Here is a 21,367-nt window from a genome sequence, read left to right on the forward strand (position 1 = left end):
ACTGAATTTATTTTGGGCCTGTACTGTAACCCATGAGGTTTATAATCTTATTCTTATTAGTATTGGTAAGGGCAGTATGGAATTTGTACTGTGAACCACATTTTCATCAGAACATTTAATATGCATTTTTAACGCACGGTTTGTTTGAAACTTTCTTCATCCACATTTTCTTGGTTTTATACCCACTACTGCAGTGCTGCAACTCTTATGAACTCACTACAGGGAAAAACAACTACACACACTGCTGTTCACATACTGTACTGAGAAACAACTGATCTTTTATTGATACCAACATTTAACACATGTTCCCTCACAAAGTGACTTACGTTTTCTCTGACGTGCGTACCACTGATGACGAATCTTCTATTCTCTGATATCGAATAATGCACTTACTTAAGAATACACGTACTAGCAGCTCTTACTGAACCTACTTCGTTTGTTACACAACTCCAAAACCCTGTTGCTAAATGTTTTTACGAAAGTACACTGAAACACGCCTATTACTATGTTCTTCTGTCAATACACGATTTAGCGATCTGTAGAGCGGTACGAATAGGTGAATGCTCGAAGCACACTAAATGGCCGCAGCAAATGCAACAGAATTCGGCATTTCCTTTCATCCCAACGCAACAATTCACGAAATTATGTAATAACCGGGGGAAGCTTTAATCTGAAGAACTTAATAGTACGAACCAATGGCTCATGCTACAGACTGAAGGAGCTGTACATCAGATCACAGCGAAACACTTATTGTTCCTCGTTCACAGACATCACAGCCCATGGGCTAAGCAAGCCACCATAACTACACTAATGTAGGTAGTAAATGTGCGACATTCACTATGCATTTCTTCTGGTCAATAACGAAGTATGTAACACTAACTATGACTATCTCTCTCGGGATGACCACAACCTGAAACATTAGGCAATCACATGCCGTCTCAGTATATTACAGAAGTCGCCAATGGTGACGCAACTGCTACTTTTCGGGTACGGAATAAAATATCTTTGAAGTATGCTCAGTAACAAACACTATACTAATTAACACTGTATTAGTATAGTTAACATAACTCGGAGGCATTTACTGCTTCTCAAGATCAAACAAACTATAATAATAAATTTTGCATTAATGCTGTTTCAAAATAAAGTTTCGTATTTCCAACATACGTGGTTATAAATTTCAGTAGCTTATTTCTTATCTGGAGTCATTAATTCACGTATTTCTGCTAAATACAATATTGCAACTGTTTTTCTTCTTCTTTTTATACAGAAAAGTTAATTCTTGAAACAGAAAACACTGTTCTCAAAGACGTTCACTGTCACAAAGAATCTACTATCAAGGATACCTCACAACCTGAACCTTGCATATGCATAATGCATACAATCTTGTTGCTCTGGCAGAACGGGCGCCCTATCTACTACTCACGCGCTTTCCGTCAGTGTAATGTGTTTTATTCATTTCATAACTTACTCAATTTCAAAACTTATGTCTGAGATACAGGAGACATATCAAGGTGACAATTTCCTTTTTTGAAATTTTGTCACACTTATAATGAAGAATTTACTTACCGTACTTACAATTTGTGAAACTGACAGTTTTTATATCCACTATAACCAGTCAATTTTAGGGATCCAGCTCAAAGTATCACTTCGTCCTTCATGAAATCCTTCGCAGCGTCGCTTTACGTGAAATACTTTGAAACGTAACAGAAGCGTTCTGATATGATGTTAACTTACAATATCATATCTTAATTTACACTACACCCCGTCCAGTATGTGGCCTCTATTTACGGTGGTAATAAATTATATAACTTAGACAAGATATCTGTATGATGCAAAAAGTGGCAACTGTTTTTAAGGAATTAAAAGTGTGAAGTTATCCACATAAGTAGGTACTAAAAGAAATCCACTACATTTCGGTTACACAATAAATAATACAAATCTAAAGGCTGTAAATTTAACTAATGACTTAGGGACTACAATTACGAATAACTTCAAATGGAACGATTACACAGATAATGTTGTAGGGAAAGCAACCCAAAGACTGGGATTTATTCGTAGAAAACTTAGAACATGCAACAGATAGACTAAAGATAATGTGTACAGTACGCTGGTCCGCCCTCTTCTGGACTACTACTGTGCAGTGTGGGACTCGCATCAAATGGGATGGAGGACATCGCAAATGTTCAAAGAAGGTTAGCTCGTTTTGTATTATCACGAAGTAGGGGAAAGAGTGCAACGGACATAATGCGTAAATTTGGGTGAAAGTCATTAAAACAAAGGAGCTTTTTGTTGCGGCGGATCTTATCGTGAAGTTTCACTTCCGAATGCGAAAATATTCTATTGGCTTCCAGCTACATAGGGAGATACGATTATCATGATAAAACAAGAGAAATCAGAGCTCGCCCAGAAAGATTTTAAGTGCTCGGTTTACCCCCACACTGCTAGAGAGTGTAACCGTAGATAAATAGCTTGAAGGTAGTTCCATGAATCCTCTGCCACGCACTTAATTGTGAATTGCAGAGTAATCATGCAGATTTAGATGTAGGTATAGACGGTAATATTTTTTCTTGTTATGGGGTCGTATGATTGAAACAGAGAAAATTCTCTGAATCTTATTCTCAGAGCAAATGAACATTCTGTGTGCAAATTCTTAGTTTTATATTAATAGAAATTTTGAAGCATATTCTCTAACCAGTACTTACTCTTTTTCTTAGTTTTTTATTTTTATCCTCCAGCGCGACTCTATTTAGCCACCATAATTTAAATAAAATGACATTTAGAGCAGTGTAATCTTGATCAGACAGACTGTGGAGAGGAGACATACGTAAATGCGATTTGAGAATATAATGGTAACACTCATTCGTTGAGAGTAATGGATAAAAATAACAGTAAACCATTTGTTTGTTTGGAAGTCGGTAATTCTGTTCCTGTTAATTACTTCTCGTTTTTTATATCTTCTTGAGCCATAAACTTGGCAAAAGCATTGTACGAGGGCCATTCAGAAAGTAACCTCCGGTTGATTTAAAAAAATACACCAAGTTAAATAAAAATATTTTAATATATACATCTTACAACTACATCTTTGCACTATTTTTCTACATAGTCTCCATAGCGATTGAGGCACCTATCGTATCTCTTCACAAGCTTTGAAATTCCTTCTGCATAAAAATCACCCGCTTGTGCCTGGAGCCAGCCTGTGACCGCATCTTTGAGCTCTTCGTCGTCATCAAACTGCTGTGACCCGAGCCATTTCTTCAAATGCATGAAGAGGTGATAATCACTTGGCGCCAGGTCTGGGCTGTAAGGTGGATGGTTGATAACGTCCCACTTGAAGGACTCAAGAAGGGCCGTTGTTCTGCGAGCAGAGTGAGGACGGGCGTTATCGTGCAAAAAAACGATACCGGAAGTCAGCATACCACGGCGTTTGTTCTGTATAGCCCGTCGTAACTTTTTTATTGTTTCACAGTACACGTCTTTATTAATGGTCGTACCACGTTCCATGAATTCAACCAACAACACCCCTTTGGCATCCCAAAACACCGTTGCCATCAGTTTTCTGGCAAAAAAATCTTGCGAGGCTTTTCTGGGTTTGGTAGGCGAATTTGAATGTGCCCACATCTTTGATTGTTCTTTTGTCTCAGTGTTCACGTACTTAATCCAGGTTTCGTCACCGGTCACGATTCTGTTTAACAATGGTTCTCCTTCGTCCTCATAACGTGACAGAAAGTCTAATGCAGAGGCCATTCTTTGAGTTTTGTGGTGGTCGGTAAGAATTTTGGTCACCCATCGTGCACAGAACTTACGGTAACCCAATCTTGCTGTCACTATCTCGTACAAGAGAGTCTTAGAAATCTGTGGAAAACCAGTAGACAACTCCGACATTGAGAAACGTCGATTTTCACGAACTTTTGCATCAACTGTCTGAACGAGTTCGTCAGTCACCAATGATGGTCTACCACTCCTCTCTTCATCATGAACGTTTTCTCGTCCACTTTTAAATAAACGTACCCATTCACGGACAACTCCTTCACTCATAACTCTTGGTCCGTACACGGCACAAAGCTCACGATGAATAGCTGCTGCAGAATATCCTTTGGCTGTAAAAAACCTTATGACAACACACACTTCACATTTGGCGGGGTTTTCTATTGCAGCACACATTTCAAACTGCCACAAAAACTAAACTAGCGCAGGTACGACGTTCACTCGACCACAGCTTGATGCCGACTGACCTGTTGAGTGCGTGAACGCACAGATGGCGTCGCTACTCCCCCCACAACCCGCACTGTGACCAATCGGAGGTTACTTTCTGAACCGCCCTCGTATATACTCCTGGGCTGATTTCCAAGAACAGAGTAGGTGGCAGTAATCAAGTCTCAAGAGTTCCTATACAACGTTGTCTCTGTTGATCACACAGTGTTACTGACATCACAAATTGTGATGCCACCACACTGACAATAAGGTGTCCCCAATACGCCAATCTAATGTAAGTGGGCAGGGAATGATTAGTGATTGAGATGCATCCATCTACACAGTAGATGATATTAATATCCTTGACTGTTTGCACTTTAGGAGCCATTGCCATCTCGTTGTGTGTGGCTGTATACCTGTGTACCTTTTACCCTGTATTTGATGACTATCAGTCCATTCCACTGGCCAAGAAAGAATCGCTTGTCGTTTGATCTGTAAAAGGAGGTCTGTGTTTCAAAGTCTGATGTTCATAGGTCTTCCGCTGCTAGCCGCATGTTGTGCTATTTGGTCCGTTTTGTCATTATGGATCATGTCAAAATGTAATTTGATCGAAATGATTTCTATAACGTGACCAGTCTGTTTTGCTTGATAGTAGTGGTCTCCTAGGTGTAGGGCAAACTGACAGGTCCGTTTGTTCCAATTCGGATCACTAATAGAGTTTAATATGCTATGCAAGACAGTGCTTATTACTGCTTTGGAGATTGGTATGGAGTGTAACTATTTTCTTGTCTGCAGAACAGTTAATGTTTCAGCGAGAAAAATGGAAGCATCACATGGTAGCTGGAACTTCCTTTGTTTAGCAGTTTTTTGGCAGAGAAATGTGTACCACACATAATGTTCCATATCCATGTTGAGCCATCAGTACAAATTTGAGTATAGTTTGCCCACTTTTACACGAGGTATGAGATGGGTGAAAGCTCCTTTTCTGGTGCTAGAATAATCAAAATATGTTACATGAATGATCTGAGAAAAGCCATGATGGTCATACTGGAACATTGGAAGGACTTAAGTGCACTGAATTTTAATTTGCCATTGCTTCCAGTATCCGCACCATTCATAGGGAAGAAACTGCTTCCAGCGGATTCCAACTTCCGTAGCAACACACATGTACACATTATCATAGGCACCAGCAACATCAACAAAGATGGCTGTGATAGTTTCTTTCCATGTGGCTGCATCACAGATGTCAGAGATTAAAGTATTTAAATTATCGATTGCTCTTTGGATTTTCGAAACCCATACTGACTTGATGGCAGAATTTGATTTGATACCAACCGCTATTCCAAGCGATTTTTGATGAGGAGCTCTACAGTTCTGCGGATGCACGAAAAAAGGGAAATAGGTGGATATGATGTGGCCTGCTCTTAATCTGTATGTGGTTTCAATATGCCCAGTCTTCTGTTTAGTGTCGTTCATCCAAATTTAGTTAAACTTGTGCAATTGTTTACAGAGTGCTACATCTGGGAGATTTTCTACCACTCAATAGTGAATAATGTCCTTGCCAGCCGAGGAGTATACCTCCATTATAATACTTGAGTTCTTGATACGAAAATCGCCCTAGTAGATGATGATTGTGATCCCTGTATTCTGGTGGATGAAACAGCTGCTTAACTGCAGAAGCTCACGATGTTCAGTTCATTACAGGTAGTCGAGTTCTTGTATTTAAGAAACCAATTTTCCATACATCAGCAAGATTAAATTTTTAGTTAAAGATTGACGAAAGGTTTACCACCTGTTCCTTGTAATGTCTTTTAATTGTCTTAGAGCTCTCACAGGTATTTCCTAATACACAGTGAAGTTTTCTATAATCCGTTCTTTCCGAAAGGACCATACACAGGTCTTCATTGTGCTATAGTTCTAGAGCACTTTGGTGTCCACCAGACAGGGACTGTTGCTCCACCTCGATATGGCAGCTGCTATTTGAATTGTAACATTAACAGGATTTATTTGTGGGTCTATCGAAGCTTACAGAGGGAGATGATCAGAGCCAAGAGAGACTTTTTCGACTGTACACTCCGTTACATGCTGAAACTCAGTGGAGCAAAATGTCAAATGAACAGTATATGGTAGTCCGTATTGGTTATATAGCACGGAAGGAGAACCATCACTAAGGTGTAATAAAATGAGCTTTCCCAGAAGTGTAAGCAAATCCCTTCCAACTACAACGTCCGTTTCCTAAACCCATACAGAGCACTGTGCATTGAAATCTGCACAAAGGAGAAATGATGTTTGAAGCTGGCCAAGACTCTGATCCAAAGCAAAGTTTCGTACTTAAGACTGAGGAGATTTGTGTATGGTGACAATAGTAAATGCTTTAGTAGGAGAATAGCTTACAGTGGCCACTGCTTGGCAGGCTGTCGTCCTGAGATCGATATAAAAGTTTTTAAACTGCATCGCGTCTCTACTTAAAAATGTGACAACTCCTTTTCGACCCTCAGCAACAGCTATACACCTGGACGACACACATACGCTTTGCACTCACACTAACACATCTCGAAATAGTAATGAAACACAAAGTCCTAACACACACACAGCAGAGACATAGAGATTAAAACCAGAATACGACTCAACAAACTGTTGACCTCACATAACAGTAGTGCGCTTTGTTTATAGAGGGTCTACAAACAGCCAACACATTCAAGTACCTGTAATAGACATCTCGGAAACATGTGAGCAGAATGCAAATAAACCAGTGATTATAACAAAACCTGTAACAGTCACTCGGAAGGAAGGTAACAATAATGTAGGTGCCACACAAGCATAAACTAACACGTGATCACACAGACACATAAAAAACTTGAAAATATAAACACTGAATCAAAGACAATACGCAGCCATCTGTGTTACATATGTTAACAGCAGAACCAGAGTATCCCAAACAAGGTCAGAAACAGATATGGATTCCAGAGACACACTCCTAACTAAGAAGACAACCACTAGGATATGAGAATTTTAAAGTTTTCCCAGCGTGCTGAATGTTCAAACAAATTTCGGGCTTGTAGCCAGTCATCAATTAATTCATTGCATGATATTTCGGCAGGGCACCTGCGAGTTATCTTCAGGTGAGTAACTGAAGACTTTGGAAGTATACTCACGCAATATCCTATCCAACCACTTAGCAGACATATGTATGATCCTCTTTATTTATTTATTTATTTATTCATGTTCTGTAGATCCAGTATACAAGATAATTGTATGGATGTGGAATGAGTCATAATACAATTATACATGAGGACAGTAGCATACTTATAGATGCTAATAGATACAAATCGCAGTATGTATAAAGGAACAAAAATATTAACAATTACAACCTTAGCCACTTCCTAAAGTAAAGCAGGAGGTATAAAACAATTAGCCACGCGGGTTTAGCCGAGCGGTCTAGGCGCTGCAGTCATGGACTGTGCGGCTGGTCCCGGCGGAGGTTCGCGTCCTCCCTCGGGCATGGGTGTGTGTGTTTGTCTGTAGGATAATTTAGATTAAGTAGTGGGGACTGATGACCTTAGCAGTTAAGTCCCATAAGATTTCACACACATTTGAACACACATTTTTTATAAAACAATTCAATAATAAATTACAAAAAATGGCTCTGAGCACTATGGGACTTAACTGCTGTGGTCATCAGTCCCCTAGAACTTAGAACTACTTAAACCTAACTAACCTAAGGACATCACACACATCCATGCCCGAGGCAGGATTCGAACCTACGACAGTAGCAGTCGCACAGTTCCGGACTGCGCGCCTAGAACCGCGAGACCACCACGGCCGGCTAAATTACAATTATTCCATATTAAGTTATACCGTATTTACTCGAATCTAAGCCGCACTCGAATCTAAGCCGCATCTGAAAAATGAGACTCGAAATCAAAGAAAAAAATATTTTCCCGAATCTAAGCCGCACCTGAAACTTGAGACTCGAAATACAAGGGGAGAGAAAAATTATAGGCCGCATCTCCAAATCGAAACAAAGTTGGTCCATTGTAATATGAGACACAATTTAGGTCGAATGAATGACGATACAGCGACAGTAGTTTGGTTCGAGTAGCCATTGCTATGCGTCAGGCGCTCCGTCCGTATTTTTACGGGTACCCTTCCTTTTCCACGTGCTTCGTCTGGTTTGAATTGATAGCTTATTTTTCTTTGATCTGATAAGCGCAGTTTTCTTTGTTAAAGGTGTTTACGTCACTCTAAGCTGAAAATGCGTTACTGAACTGTGTCATGCATTGTTTGCCGCATTCTGATAGTGCGTGTTTACGGCCTGTCGCCGCTCGCCGCATTTTTGTGAGCGCTACCGCCGCTTTTTTTTTTTTAAGAAAAAGAGGGATCGTCTCATTAGCGAAACAATGGCAAGAAACTGCTATTTGTTGTTACTTACACTGCTGCTTTCTTTGATAATGATCAGCAAGAACCAAATAATAGACTGCGTATGATAGAAGATGTTCTGAACGAGACTTTAGCGAAACTTTTTCTCCGTTTGAAAATCTTTGCAGGCGCCTCTTTAGTACACAGAAATTAGAGTCATCTTAGATTTAAAAATCTAGTCAATTGCCGTGCTTCATTTCTGACTGTATCACTATTAAGCATAAGAATAATACGAATATAAACATGACATGATATTTATATTCTTCCGCGTTTGCTGTTGTCTCACTCTAGTTTCGTAGTTTATTAGGCAGACCGGATTTAAATGAGATAGCAGCAAACATGAAACAATACATGGCAAAATGTTTATATTCGTATTATTCTTATGGTGACGAGAATACTGCATGTGATTCACAATTTATAAAAGTTCCTATTATAGCAACCATCTCTTCTCACAGATAGGAAAAAATTCAGAACGTAGAGTTGGCCATATTGACAAACATCCCAAACAGTCTTGCCAGTCGGATTTTCGTAGTACATTGAAAATAGCTCGTCTTCTACCCTTCCTTTTAAATTTATTTACTTACGCAGAGGTTTTGGCGCCAGTATTTATCTTTGTGCCTACAAAGCATGCCTGTGTAGCGCTACATATATTCGACGGCAGAAGTAAGTTGTGGCGGCACCCACCAACTTTTTTCAGAATTTCCGCTGACTTTGCACCCGATTCTAAGCCGCAGGTGGTTTTTTGGATTACAAAAACCGGAAAAAAAGTGCAGCTTAGATTCGAGTAAATACGGTAATTGTCCTAGACGTAAAGTACATTGTTATTCTGACATAGGTCATTATGTTCAGTTTACAAAGTGCTAACAGTAAGCATTACAAGTCAATGTGCCATATCTGACTTATAATATAGAAGTGTTTATGTCAAACAACTCATCAAGAGAGTAAAAAGAGTATTCCAGGAGATATACTTTTAATTTATTATTAAATTTTTTTATGTAATTGCCATTCTTGGCGTGTAAGGCCTTCAGCCATGACTATGGTTACTTGCCTTAAGATTCTAATTTGGGATCACATTGGCTGGTTTTTAAAACATTATTTGCTGTATCTGTATTTTATGGTGATTTGCTAAATTGTAACACACTGAAAGTACTATTATTTCCACAGTTGTTTATTCCTTCATTAATAACGCGTGTGATTTTTATTTCTCGCTGAGACTTGAATTAATGTTTTAAAATAAATGGGTGTAATTGTAAAAGGGAACCAACAATAGCTGGCCATTGTGGATCAGCAGTACTAGGCACTGCAGTCCAGAACCGCGCTGCTGCTGCGGTTGCAGGTTCGAATCCTGCCTCATGTGTGGATGTGTGTGCTGTCCTTAGGTTAGTTAGGATTAGATATTTCTTAGTCTAGAGGACTGATGACCTCAAATGTTAAGTCCCCTAGTGCTCAGAGCCATTTGAACCATTTTTTTTTACCAATAGTAGCTGATTATGGCCCCGTCCACAATCGTAACTGAATCCTGCCTTCCCTTGACGACCATGTCTCATCTGGTAGCAGAGCATGGTTACGATTGTAATATCGCCATTTCAGTTACTGTTGGTTTGATTTGTTAAACTCTGTTAGTGTTGTATGATTTATGCCATTCTATTGTGTTCTGTTTTAGGTGGTCAACCCTGTAATGACGGTCTCACTTATGAGCTGGCGATAAGACGCCAGCCTATTGAGGGTAGTGTTCCGGACTTAGCAGCCCACTTGCGTGCTACCATTCTTCAACCAGTTGACGTCCTGCCGGATGTTGTGCGTGAGACAAAGGCAGCCACTGAGTTGTTGTTTAAAGAAGTTAGCAGTCTTGAGAACGTCGGCTTTTTAGAGGGCGCTCAACGTAGTGGTAGTCAGATGGGGTGCAGGTACAGCTGATACATTTAACCAATAGGATATCTTACTTAAGGGCATTAATGTTAGGAGATCGTGATAAAGGATCTACTGCTGAATTGGAGTCTTTGGTTAGTGTATTGCAGTTTAATGTCACATGTTTAGGGCTTGATGGGAAGAGGATGGGGGAGCAGGATTTGCAGTGCACAAGCGAGCTTGGGAATGACGCCCTAGTGTCCTCTGAGGGGTTAGTTGGGGCGTTTGCTAAATTGCCTAATCCCCTGGTGCATCTGTTTCGAGACATCGCAGAATTAGCTATAGACAGTAGAACATTAAACAGCTTATGTAGCACTATCAGTTACCAAATTTGGTTTACCATGTACCATGACCCAACAGAACAAATGTCCTGTCACGGAAAAAGCTGAATCTAACACTCGTACTGCCTCTCGTTTATGTTCTAAAACTATTTTGTTAACCAGTTATGATATGTAGAAGAAATACAATGTTACCCTCTGTAAGGAATTTTGTAGTTTTGACCGTAAAATGCCTAAAGGAGGTTGCCTATCCGACATGAAAGTTAGAATTACGTAAATACTCAACTAGCAACAGATACTGTATAGAAACTTTTTTAACTGTCCAAACTGCTCAACTGATATAGAAAAATGTCGCCATCATAATTAGGCATAGAAATATGTAACATCTCTTTTCAAGAATAAGATATATGCAACTTTATTGGAAAGAGACAACCTATACTTTTCTGGTACGGAAGTGCAATGAACCCAGTCACAAGCAAAAACAAAACTATAATAGTGGGTAAAAGCAGTAGCAGAAAGATATTCATGTTCTCACAAACACATAGGATGCTGTTACAATCATCAACATTGAATACTTTGTCAAAACTGAATAACTTCATCAACACTCCAAATGCAAGTCACTGTTAAACTGGAAATTGGGCATGAGGCTAGTCTTACATCAGATATTTTGTGCACAGTACAAATTTAAACTAAATCTCACTTGCATAAACATTCATGCTATTCTTTAAAGTCAAAGAAGTAACTGTATTCATGGAAAACGTTATTCATAGTAACTTTACCTTCAGTAAATGGGTGCTCATGAACTGATATTACAATTTTTAGAACACAGTGTGCACAGAACTCAACATAAATATCAAGAATAGTTAGAGCTTTGTATAATCAAGTAACTTTGTGCATTTGAGCAACTTTCAAGTGCGGAGGGGTGGGGTGGGGGGGGGGGGGGGGGAGCGCCTTAATCTTGACCACTGTTGTAAAGCAAACTAACACGCTTTCAGGAACAATCTAAAGAATGCCAACTTACATAAACAGTTCTTAATAAATTGACTTACCTTGTATGCATTTTTAATAGATTTTACAGTCAATACATCACTAGGTACTGCTTTTCAAACCAATCATTAAGAACATTTACTTTAAACTGACCTCAAAATGGATTGTTGTCTATTAGTTACCATCGTAGTTCTTTACTTTTAAAATCAGTGATTAAATAAATAATTTTGAAAGTCGTCAAAATTTTAAATTGTACTGTTTCAAACACTGTGAGGCTTTCACGAAGCTACACTTACTACCTCCCTCAATTTTGCTAAATCCACAGTACTTTTAACTACTCTTTCTCACTTAGTATCAAACAACATTAATTAAATAGCTGTTATGCTTTGAGACTCATTTTTCCACAACAAGGACACTCAGTAATCATAGTCAAAATGGAGAGGACCTTAAAAGTGTTGTGATAAGGGAAAAATCAAGGTAGGTACATAAATTCAGGTATGAGTTACCTTATATATGAGCACACTGTAAGTGCTGATCCATCACTTTACAAATCTGTAATTCTCCCTGTCTGTAGCAGTGATTGCGCAATATTGGTGGCGAGTATATGATAGTAGATGGGCTTGCACTTGTAACTGATGTGCTCTGTCATATTTTTCTTTGCGAATTTCCTGAGATTTTAATGTTATTTCCAGTAACAGAGCATAATAATCTCTCAATCCACCCGAAGCTTTAGCATTGTATGGACAACCACAAAAAGCCTCCTTCGGCACCAGCACAATGCACTCCTCAATCATTAGCTGTCAATGGTTCGGTCGCTAGTCTCCGACTAACTCCTTGGTCCACCTTTTCATTGACGCCAACCACAATTTGCACAAGCTGCAAGTTTCTGTTCCAGAGGGAAACCACACCACCTTTTTTACAGATAAAAAACTAAGAACCCAAGTGAGGATCAGCAGAGTAGTAAACAACTATTTTAAATAAAACATATCATTTGCACATATTAGTAAGTTATCAAAATGTTGATTAACAAATTTCCAGTTATATATAATAATTTTTGTTTCCCTCCAAGTGAGGCAAAGTATTTACCCAATGAAGATAAAACATTTCATACAATCTAAAAGACATCAAAGTTCTTAACTGAGAAAAGAACATACACTTTTGTCCAGTACCGAATTAATCATACAATAATTACAGAAACTCAACGATGGAATGTTGAACAAAACAGAAAGCAAAATTAATCAGGAAAGCTTTTGAGCTATGGTGTTACATGTCTCATGTTTCTTTGAGGTTTCTGTTAGGGATACTTCAAGGAAACATCCATAACACCTAAGTGGTGTCTGCAACAACAACAAAAATTATACTATGCAACTGCAGTTGGGAGAATAAAATACACATATTACAGACATACAGTATATACACTAAGAAATTTCATGTATTTCTTCCAAAAAATTTTGAAAATAAGACATCTGCAGTCATTTTTATTACTAAATAGATTAATTTATCTTCATATTACTTTAAGAACCAAAAAAATCTATCATTAAACAGGACACCTTTAGCATTTTCATCTCAACCACATTTTATCTCAATAACAATACAGACAAGCAGTATACAAAATAATCTGCATATTAGTAAAAAAGCAATCTAGAAAAAGGTAAATGTGCATATACAGTAACATACATTAGGAAAAGCGCACAATGTTTTATACTATTCAGAGGATATTGAAATACTTAAAAATCTTGTATCCACACTTATACACATATACAAGCAAAAATAACCATTTAAAACAAAAGTATCCCACTGGACATTTCGCTAATAGCAATCCAATTTTTTTTGTCAATCACATAAGCAAACAAACACTTATCATAAATCTTATTCTTGCTGCCTGCAGTAGCATTTGGCAGTCCATGTTCAAACAATTAACCACATAAAACCATATACAAAAAATATTTCAAAAGAATCATTACAAATTCACATTCTGCCCATTATTGGTTTTGCAGTCTTTGTATGTAAACATTTAGGCATATGAACACAATTTGGAGTAAGAACACTAAAAGAACACCTTTTTAAATTGAGACACTGGCCCATCATCAAGGTTTGGCAGTTCATGATCACTTATCAAATCCTTGCCCCACATTGGCAAGTCCTTTGGCTACTGCTCACATAGCAGTTTGGGTAGCTCTATGCCTCAGAACTACTTGCCATTACGTTAGATTGGTTGGTACCCAACAGTACAACATTTGGGTATTCTTTTTCATTCCAAACTGCAGTACTTTTACCACTGCAGTTGACTTTCCATCATCTCTAGTACATATTACGCAATCAGTGTAATCATAACTTCTTTTATGTTATTCAGTATCTGAAACATATACAAAGACTTTAGACACTGGTAACAAAGATGAAAAAAAGTTCTTTTCAACAAGACAACATAAAGTACTACATACATACTATGTTATTTAAATTAAATGTTATATTCAAGAATAAGTCAAGATAAAAATTTCTATTCATTTTTCATGTCAATAGCTTATTGTAAATGCTTTTATGACAACTCCTATGGTTTAGAAAAGAAGAATATCTTATTACTAACACATATAGCAAACACCCTTCTCCTTCCTTGGACATAGCCAATTTTCATATTAACTTAGTGCCATTTTTACCCAACCATTTTTAGATATTAGTCATATTAGATTATTCATTTCAAATTTTACCTTTGTTTCCTCCCTTGCATCTTTATGATAGGAACCATTTAAGTCATTCAGTTATTTCTATTGCATGCTTATACTTTCCATTACAGCACCCACTTTACTTACAACTGGCTCAGTCATTTTCTAGTGTACCCACTAACAAATCACACTATTTAATATCACTTCTACATTAAGTAATTCGTCCTGATAGAGAAGAAGCAAAGGAAATAGTAAAGAGTTCTGAGTGACAGAAGGTGAAGGTTAATACGAAAAGAAATGGAAGCAGTGTTGACAACAACTCAACTACCTGGTGCTCGTCATACACCTAACACTGCATAGAGTGCAATGCTCTCTGAGGCTTCAACATTTCATTCATTATTGGTTTCTGTGGGCATACAACTTCAGGTGAACAATATTCCTAATTCCCAAAGGTTTTCTTGACCTAGGGTATACAAGAAAATAAGCGTTGTCATGTGGAGTTCCTTGCACTTCAAATGCCCCATTGTAAAGGTATTTAAATTTAGAAATTTCATTATTAATCTCACTAGATATTTCATGGGGTTTCACTAACACATAGTAGCCAATTTTAAATTTAGTTATTTTGAGGTTCTTATCATGCCTTTCAAATCTAGCGGCCACTTTCTCTTTCATTCTTTTCCTAACCAGTTCTTTTTTCTCATGCGAGTTAATTCCTACAACAGGTGGGAATTGCAATAATACTTTTGCTGTTATGGTTCAACAGAATTTCTACAGGGGAAGAACCTGTGGTTTCATGGTAAAGGGTGTTCATGGTTTTTTGAAAGTCAGTCACAAATATGCCCCAAACCTTATGATTATGGTGGCAATATGTTCTACCCAACCTTCCTAATTCACGCATATACCTTTGGACAGGGTTATTTGCAGGGTGGTAGGCTGAAATATATTTAACTTGTACACCATATTGTCTCATACCTTCCTTCGAGATTTTAGAAATAAACTATAGTCTGTTATCAGATAAGACAGCTTTAGGTTTACCAAAGGTGTTAAAATACTTAGTCATTTTATTAAAGACTGCTTCAGCAGTGGCTTTTCTGACAGGACATAGCTTAATAAATTTAGAGAAAACTTCTAAAGATACCACAATGTAAGACCAGTTTCCTGACGTTTTAGGGAGAGGACCATACAAATCTACTGATACCAATTCTAAAGTGTCTTCTGGTACTGTGTTTTGCATATAACCCTGATTGGTTCGGTTAGCCACTTTTGCACTCTGACACACATCACAACATTTAATTCTATCAGTAATTTTCTTCGCAGCATCTACATTAATCATAATTACATCAGTCAATTTTTCAATACACTTTTTAGGACCACAGTGCCCTAAGGCAAGATGGAAATAATAACTTCAGTCTCAAATTGCATAGGCCAACACACTTTCCATTCCTCAGTAATTGTATTCTTTCTCCTGTACAAAATTCCATTATAGATCATATAAAATTTACTAATTTTTGGGAAGTTGGAGTTACTAAAATTAGTTTTTACTGGCTTCCAGACTTCACCGTAATTCTGATAAAACCTCATACCCTTACAAATCTGTTCTATTCTCTTCCTACATGGAACTTCCTTGATATATCTCATATGAAACTTGCTATCTTCATTACATCCTGTCAGTAAGTTGTCCATACCTCTGGCAATCGAGATAAAGCATCAGTCACATGATTGTCACTGCCTTTAATGTACAACGTTTCATAATGAAACTGTTATAGATACTGGGCCCATCGACTCAATCTTCAGGTGATAGTCTTTCATAAAGTTTAAGGCTCTATGGTCTGTATGGATAATAGTTTGGTGCCTCCATAAATAATTCCTAAATTTCTTTAATCCCCAAATAATGGCTAAAGCTTCTTTTTCTGAAATAGTGTAATTCTTCTCAAATTTGGTCAGAGTCTTACTAGCAAAAGCTGTAGTCCCATGTTCTGCTCCCCCAGATTCTGTGTTTTCTTGAAGTATTTCAATACCAATACCGTATGCACTACAGTCTCTGATCATGCGGAATGGATCACTTAAAATAAGGTGATGTAAAATATTTTCCCTCTTCAGTTATCAAGTTCTCAAAATCTCTTTGACATTCAGGTGTCCAAATATATGCACTATATTTCTTCAACAAACTGTTCAAATGTGGGCTGTTGAAAGCTTGCCCCTTTGCAAATTTGCGATAAAACCCACAAATACTAACAAATGCCTTCAACTGTTTCGTGTTCTTAGGTGGAGGGTACTTTTCAATTGCATTAAGCATTTCTGGGTCCTTGCCAATCCCAGATGTAGTTATGTGCCCTAGAAACTTAATTTCTTGATTTACAAATTCACACTTCTTCAATTTCAGTCTTTCCCCCTGCTGGAAGAGCAATGAGGGTTTTATTCAACAGTTCACAATGTTCCTCCCAACTATCACTGGCAATCAACAAGCCATCTACATAAACAGTTAATGTGGAACAAAGTCCTTTTCCTAAGACAGAATCTAATGCCCTAACTGAAACAGAAGTATTTAAACCGAAAGATGCAACTTTACATTGATAACATTTTCGTGCAAAGAAGAATGCAGTATATTTCCTGGAATCTTTATGTAATGGGATTTGCCAATATCCTGCACTGAGGTCGAGACTGGTTAAGTACATTTCATTATCGAATTTTTGTAATAGATCATCCAAATTCTTTGGCCTGTCTACTTTTTATTTATTTATTTATTCCATGTGATCTGATAGTACACAGTGTGTGGCAGATGTCGGAAAATATCAGTTAACATTGTTAACATATATTAACATATAGTATCCTAATGTATTATATTGCAAATATTTGTTAAGTTTATTTCACTCCAACTGCTCAATAATTTCAATTTAACACAAATAGCAAGATTACTGATCTAAGTATTCATTTATAGAGTAAAAACAATGACAACAAATGTGACTTCATGGCATTGTTAAATTTTATGTTGTCTTCGATGGATTCAATACTAGTGGGAAGATTGTTGAACAGTTGGAGGCCTATGTGGAAAGCTCCCATTTTCACAGTTGAGTGTTTGTAGGTAAAACATGCAGATTTGAGTTTTTCCTGGTGTTGTGTTTATGAATTTCATTTTTTTGTACGACTCTGGAGTCAGTTGGCACTATGTGGTTTCTGACAAATTTTAGAATCTGGAGAATGTATAGGCAAGGCAGTGTAAGGATTTCCAGCTTTCTGAAGATGGGTTTGCAGGAGTCTCTGGATTTGCTCCCAGTAATAATCCTCATTGCTCTCTTCTGGATTTTGAATGTGCTGAGAGCAATTGGATAATTTACCCAGAATACCACATCATATTTTAGGTGGGCTTGCATGTAAGTGTAGAACGCACTGGTTAATGTTTTCAGGCTAGCACATGATTTCAGTACACTCAATGCATAACAGCCAGTACTAATTGTGGCATTTACCTTTCCTGTATTACAGGTTATCTTGAAACCACAGACCTAGGAATTTGAATACAGTGTCAGTATCGGCTGGTTATTTACAGTGACAAGTGGCTGAGAGGAATTTGCATTTTCTGTTGTGTGAAAGTTCGTGGAAGCTGTCTTTTTGGTGTTGATAGTTAATCTGTTGATTTTAGCTCAATTGCTGAGTTGTTCAGAGGTAAAGTTCACAGCTTTTTGTACAGTCTCTGTATTTTCCCCTTTGAGGAGTACAGTTGACTCATCAGTAAATATTATTGTTTTGTATGCATCTACTTTCAGGCTCTAGTCATTAATATACAGGAGGAGAAGTAGAGGTCCCAATACTGAGCCCTGTGGCACCCCTTGCTTTACAGTTTTATTTCTTGATACGATTTCAGTTATTGAGTTGGTCTGTCTATTAGTGTAGTTCATGCTGACTCTCTGCATCCGATTGGTTAGGAATGAAGCAATCCAACTGTTTGCAGTTCCTCTGATACCATAGTGTTCTATTTTTTCCAGCAATATGCAGTGGTCAACAGTGTCAAAAGCCTTTGACAGATCCAGAAATATGTCTGTTATGGGTTATTTTTAATTTAACAGATCTAATAGCGTATTTATGCAATCATATACTGCAGTTTCAATAGATTTGTTGCTTCTGAACCGACGTTGAGCTAAACTTAGTAAATTTTTTTTTTCAATGAAGTCCATCAGTTTTTTGTACATTATTTTTTCAAAAACTTTAGAAAAGCAGGATGAGACTGAGATAGGCCTGTTGTTATTCATATCTTTATTATCACCTTTTTTGAAGACAGGAATTACTTTAGAAAGTTTCAGATCTTCAGGGAAAGTACCTGCCTGGAAAGAACAGTCACAGAGGTGAGTTAATGGTTCAGCAATTGTGTGTACACAATTTTAGATTACAGCTGCTGCAATACCATCAATTACAGCTGAATATGAATTTTTTAACTCTCTGAGGGCTTTTGCAACATCATTTTCAGGGACTTTGGCAATGAAAATTGATTCTGCACATGTTTGGTATTTTTGCTTTGCTGGTTGGTAGTTTGTGTTAGGATTATTTTTGACCAATTTTTCAGCTATGCCCGTGAATAAATTGTTGAAAGAGTTCACGACAACTTCGGAATTAGATATAGATTCATTGTTGAGTTTGATTTCTATGTTTATGTGTGTAGCTTTCATTTCCTCTCTTTCCCTTTTAAGGATATTCCACATTGCCTTAACTTTATTGCTGGATTTGTCAATGTACTCATCATTTTGCATCCTTTTTGCTTGGCTTATCACTCTTCTTAGGACACGTGTAGTTTTTAGAGTATTCTGTTAGTTGGGGGGAGACACTACTTTGTTTACATATCATGTGGAGTATTCTTTTATGTTTGCAAGAGATTTTTATAGCTGGTGTCATCCAAGTCTTGTTTCTCTTATTATTTATTCTTACTGGTTTCTGTGGAAAAGCCTCTTAAAAGTGGTGGATCATTTTGTCAAGAAATATGTTGAATTTCATGTTCACATCATTGGCTGCGTACATCTCTATCTACTTTTCTTTACTAAGGAGGGAATTTAGCGTGTTCAAGTTATCTTGAGTGAAAAACCTTCATAAAGCTTTAAGTGGGACTGGGTTTGAAGTATCTTTGATAATATCAGCCTTTAGAATGACAGCTCGGTGGTCGCTCGCTGAATCCTGCATTGTATACTTCTAGAGTTGGGTTAAGTTTATTTCTATTTGCAAAAATTTGATCTAGAGCTATCTTGGATGCGGGTGTTATTCTAGTGGGCTTGTTTACAAGGCCATGCAGATTATAAGTTTTTGTAATGTTAATCAATGTCTCCCTGTTTCTGTTGTGGGTGAGAAAGTCTATATTAAAGTCACTACATATAATTACATCTCTCCTGACGATTTTGTTCAATGTTCGTGCATCAATGACAACTCTTATGCCTCCGTCTTTCTTGTTTACTATAATAAGCAGACTATTGTACTCACTGTTGCTTCTCTCTATTACACCCCATGCTAACATTTTATCAATTTCAGCTTGTAACTGCTTCTTTCTTAGCTATTGGCACTGGATAGGGTCTTACGAAGAATGGTTCATGTTCAATGGCCTTTATATGGTATTCAAAGTTCCTTACAACACCTGGTTTATCAGAAAACACTTCCCTATTATTATTCAAAACAGTAAATAAATCCCCTTTTCCTTCACACGTGAGTTCTTGGATAATGTCAACAATTTTCCTAAATCTGTCATTTTTCGATTCATTCATTACTAAATTTTTCGCATGGTAGATTTCATATAATTGAGACAAACCATCATTTTCAGATTCTATTTCTAGCAATATAGATTCTACTCTAACCCCACGCACATTGTCATCTTCTTCTCATTTGATTTCTATTGCATTAGGCTCCCTATTAATTTTAAAAATTTCGTTGCCACAAGCTAAAAACAACTTTTTCCTTGTCCAGCCAATCAATATGCAAAATCATCTCAGCACTTAATTCAGGGACCACTAAAAAGTCATGTTCAAATCTTTGTCTTTGATCATTTATTTATTCATGTTCCGTAGATCTGCACAAAAGAATTGCATGGATATGGAACGAGTGAGAGTATAAATTAACACATTAGTTACTTGTATATGCTAACAAATGTAAATTGCAATTGGTGTATAAGAAACAAAGTATGTTAATAGTTACAGGCTTAAGCATTTTCTACAGTAAAACAGAGGTATAAAACGATAAAATAATAAATAATAATTTTCCTTATTACAACATTAGCAGGAATTTGATAGTGCCAATTGCCTGAACACGAATTCCCATACTGGTGTAAGATGTATTAAGTTACAAAGTGGCAATAGCAAATACTACAAGTAAAGTATTACATCTAAGTTACAATGTTACATTAAAGAATTAAGAGATTGAAACGCTTCTTCCAGAAGATATTCCTTCAATCTACCCTTAAATTTTGGCATTTCACTGGAGAGATTTTTTATTTCAGACGGGAGTGCATTAAACACTTTTATGCTTGAGTAGTATACTCCCTTTTGTATCAGACTCCAGTTTTTTGTGTCAACATGAAAGTTATGCTTTGTTCTTGTGTCATAGTCATGATAATAAGTATTGATTTTCTTCATGTGTAAGTTCTTAGCTGAAAAGCACATAAGGTATAGGATATTTTGTGAGGTCATTGTAAATATTATGTGTGTTTTATAAAGATTTCTGCATGAATGACTTCTGTTAACTCCACTTATAATTCGAATTGCTCTTTTCTGAGTTACAAATACTTTATTTGCCACTGGTTGGTTACCTCAGAATTTTAAGCCATAGGATAACAATGAATGGAAATAGCCAAAATAAGCAGCCTTAACAGCATCACTATTAGCAGTTGTTGCTATAGTAGTAGAGCATAAGCTGCTGAACTAAGTCTTTTTCTGAAGTCCAAAATATGGCAAGACCAAT

At 37.2% G+C, this 21,367-nt stretch overlaps 1 protein-coding gene across 9 annotated transcripts in view; it reads right to left on the reverse strand.

Annotated features, from left to right (window-relative positions):
- Positions 1–21,367, reverse strand: part of LOC126213048 (uncharacterized) — a 372,240-nt gene that overhangs the window by 101,519 nt on the left and 249,354 nt on the right. For 2 of the 9 annotated variants that reach the window (XR_007541052.1, XR_007541045.1), the window contains exon 1: positions 1,165–1,299. The exons of the other annotated variants lie outside the window; for them this stretch is intronic. The gene's annotated coding sequence lies outside the window, so the exon portion shown is untranslated. Of the gene's footprint in view, positions 1–1,164; positions 1,300–21,367 lie in introns of those variants that run through there. 9 annotated transcript variants of the gene reach the window in all.

The sequence above is a fragment of the Schistocerca nitens genome, chromosome 11, assembly GCF_023898315.1.
Source record: "Schistocerca nitens isolate TAMUIC-IGC-003100 chromosome 11, iqSchNite1.1, whole genome shotgun sequence".
Lineage (NCBI taxonomy): Eukaryota > Metazoa > Arthropoda > Insecta > Orthoptera > Acrididae > Schistocerca > Schistocerca nitens.